The following is a 4,261-nucleotide window of genomic DNA, read 5'->3' as shown; positions in this document are numbered from 1 at the left end:
GGGACCGCCTGTCTGTCTACTGAAAAACGGGCATGAACGCGTTCATATCCGAGCAATAGGAGAGTCAATACGAACAATGTACTGAGTATGTAAGGCATAAGAACATAAAGTACATAAAAATCATGAGAGACATTTGAAATAGGAAAGCTAAATCTCCATATTTGAATGCATCTGTAACTGAACATCTAGAACATCTGTATAACATGAAAGGAAGAATCGATATGCATAGTAGGTCATAATCTACCCATTAGTGTCGAGGAAAGTACGACCCGATCCATATATCATATGTTAGTGCCAAGGAACGTACGGCCCGATCCATATATCATATAATAGTGCCGAGGAACGTACGGCCCGATCCATATATCATCATCATCGATATTGTTGCGGAACGTGTAGCCCGATCCATATATCATCATCTGACTTCGCAGGTTTTGTTTAGATAGGGCACCTCGTGGTAATGCGTATATAACGCTTATCCCTTTCCCATACCCCATATAGATATAATATACATCCATATAACGCCTTCTGGTCATAGGTCAATGTACGTATATATAAATGAATGCAATGTATGAATAAACTGGATACATAGAACTCTCGAAGTGACATAAAGTCGTACTACCTCCGATGAACATCTGTTGAGCTAACGTCATCAATGACCCATGAACAGAAGGAACAATCATAATGGGGTATAGGATCATCAAAACTAAAGTACTCCTAGTGCTTCTAAAAATAGAGTAATATGGAAGCTCGTTTACTCGCTGGTTGGTTCATATCATAAGATCATGCCAAAATGAAAGAAAGGTTAGCCTTAACATACCTTAACGTCTCCTTAATCGCTTAACGTTCTCCTTCCACGTTCGTAAAGTCTACATTCAAAAGGATCATACTAAGGTTAAGTCTTGAAACACTCTTAAGTCCAAACTAGCGTAATTTAATGAATTAGCGAAATTTGGGCAGCATTTCCCCCTATTTTATCGACTTCCGCTATGTCATAAAACAGTTCCCAATCAACAATGACATTATCACCAATTCCATAATCAAGAGACTTCATTAAATGCCCAAAACTCCTTTTCATAATCAACACATAACAACAATTTCAACACAACTATATATATACACTTGTATACCATGCTTTCTCATCATCACTACCATTCATAACAAGATTATACTCGCAACATTCCAACAATTACCACTCAGAGTCAATTTATTACTCACAATATCATCAAACCCACATTTGAACTTCCTCTTTTGCTTTCTTCCCTCAATCAAGTTATTCAACAACTAGACACTCTTAATAACATGAAAGTAGACGTGAAAACTTACCTTAACCATACAAGAGCAAGCTTTAAAGCAACCATCCCACTTGAGTGAAACCTCAACTTCAATACTAAAGAAAATCTTGAGTTCTACAACCCTAGTGAGCCTCCCCCACACTTGATTCTCTTGATTGCTAGCTTCTTGATCCTTGACTTCACTTGGGTTTTGTTTAGATAGGGTTAAAGGAAGTGTTTCCAAATTCATAACATTTTCATAAAAATCGCCTAGAAGACTTACGAGTTGGGAAATGATGGAAATGAATTAAAATGAAGAGGGGTCAGGTATATATCAAAAATAAGCTTGACTCGTGTTTTACGGTCAACTATACAGACCGTAAAAATTTATACGGTCCGTATAATTGGACCGTAAAACCTGACCAGTGATTCCCCTATTCTGGAATCACTTTACGATGGGAGCCAGCCAATTATACGGTCCGTAAAACATTATACGGTCCGTATAATTGGATCGTAAAATCTGACCAGTGGTTCACCCTCTCTGGAACCAATTTACGGTGGAGGTTAGCCAGATATACGGTCCGTAAAACATTATACGGTCCGTATATCAGGCCGTAAAAATCCACTTTTCCCCTGAAACATTTTAGCTTCAATTTGCTCAACTTTTAATCTGTCCAATACCTGCTAAACATGAACTTAACCCTTTATATCTATGAGATAAACTTGTCTAATCTTATTTAACCTTGATAACCCCCGTACCCAAGATTAGAACCACTAATGCACGGTGAATCTCAAGGTATAAAACCACGGGGTGTAACCAGTGGCAGAGCCAGGATTTATGCCAAGGGGGTTCAAAAATATAAAGAAGCCATAAATGAAGAAGCTAAGGGGGTTCAACGTCTACTATATATACATAAAAAATAATTTTCACCTTGTATATACAGTGCAATTTTTTGCCGAAAGGGATTCGAATGAACCCCCTGGGCTCTTACTAGGTCCGCCACTGGGTGTAACACAATTATAACTTAATCATAATTAGTTAATGCATATTTTCACTTTAGTAAGTCACTTATCATGGTAAGTTGAATTAATTTGATGTAAATATTCGGCGTGGGTAAATATTTTTCCGTTCTAAATTTATAGAATTAACTTTTCTTCAAAAAGTATTGAATACCTCATAAACCAAAAAATAGAAAACCTTTATAAAAATGAAAGAATAGTAAAATTTGTACATTGTTTTTTCTTCCTCCTATTAAATTATATATTCTCTGAGAACAAGACAAACGCAAGAGTATTGAATAAATTAAATTGCACATTCTTTTTATTCATTGTCGAATTTCTCAAGCATTATGAGCTATGGCAATACATAGTGTTTTTCAAATAGGTCAACTTGCCGGATTCAAGTTCTATGATTATGCTTAGTTCTTAATTTACATTTGTTTTTTTAGGCGGAATAACTTTGGAGGCTCTTTTACTTGTCCCAATTTGTCATTTCGGTGTTTGTACTTCATCGGATTTCATGTAGACCCCTGAACTTGTTCAAAACATGTATTTTAAACTCCTCTGTCACTACGGGTTCCTCACTTGCTATCTCAGGGATGACACATCATAGCCATGTCAGCAGAGGCGAATTCAGGATTTCAAGAGGATGGGTTCACCATTGCTTTTAAGATAAGATATAAAATTTCATAGTGACATCAACTTGGCGAGAAAAAGATAATTAATTACATTTTTTTATGAAGTAAGTTGTTTTTCATCGTTGCAGCTTAGCGCCATGGGTTTTTTTTTTATTTCTTTTGCCTTTTGGGACTTGGTATATTAGAAATAAAGGGGAAAAAAATCATCTGATGTAATATAATAAAGAAAAATGTTTTTTACTTTTGGGTAATTAGAATTATAGAAGAAAAAGGAAGGAAGGTTAAAAGGTTGCTTTAGAAAATAAAAGCAAAAAAACAAAAACATGCAGGAGTGGGGTTTGATCCCGAGACCTTGAGGATATTAACATAGCCCGTAACCAATGCTCCACTCAGCCTAATTTGACCATGTGTTCCTTCAGTTAATATTAGATATATTTTTAGAATTATACACATAATATATCGAGTTTAGTTGAGTGACCATGTGTTCACGTGACCCAAATTATATACATAATTTCGCCCTGCATGTCAGAAACATTAAAGCCACATCATATCCACGTCATTTTTATATTCATCTATTAAAAAAAAAACTATCCTCTATTTCCTTTTCAAAATTTTATTTTATATGGAAAAAAATTGAAAGTGACTAGAAATGGAATATTTTGTAGATCTTGTAGCCATTTTTTCCAGTAATAGTTCCACTGATGAAAAAACCAGATCAATTTCTTCATATTTTTGCTGATGAAAAAACCCGATCAATTTTCCCGGTAACCACATATATTTTGCTTCATTTTTGGGTTTGTAATATCTGATTCGTATAGCTCACCCGACTAGTTGGTTGACTGATTAAATATCTTAAAAGACTTCTCTTTCGTTCTAAAAAGAGTTAAAAGAAAGAAAGAAAAAGAAAACCTAAATCCTCTTAATAAAGTTTGGCTCTATGTGGCCTATTTCATTGAATCAATTGGCTTTGAATCTATTCTCAGTATTGATCCTTCTCGGATATTTCTTCTTGGGGTTGGGCATTTGGGATGTGAGGCTTGGGTTGAATGTGTATTGTCAGGAATATCAAATGTTGAAATGCACTACCGACAGTTTCGATTTTCTATTTTGATTTTGTGTCATCAATACAATGTTGGGTAGAAAGAGAGAGAAAATACACACATGAAGTAGAAGAAATACATACATAAAATATTGTCTTGAAGACTTGAACGATGGAAAAAAAAACATAAAATGTGTTGAAATGGTGTGTGCGTGTATACACTGTATACACATGCACATATAATATTATGAATTAAGTAATACAACATAAAAAAATAAAAATAAAAATAAAAAAGAGGGCAAGTACCACCAAAA

Source organism: Lycium ferocissimum, chromosome 12, assembly GCF_029784015.1.
Source record: "Lycium ferocissimum isolate CSIRO_LF1 chromosome 12, AGI_CSIRO_Lferr_CH_V1, whole genome shotgun sequence".
Taxonomy (NCBI): domain Eukaryota; kingdom Viridiplantae; phylum Streptophyta; class Magnoliopsida; order Solanales; family Solanaceae; genus Lycium; species Lycium ferocissimum.
The sequence above is the reverse complement of the archived record's forward strand: the minus strand, read 5'-3'. Positions refer to the sequence as shown.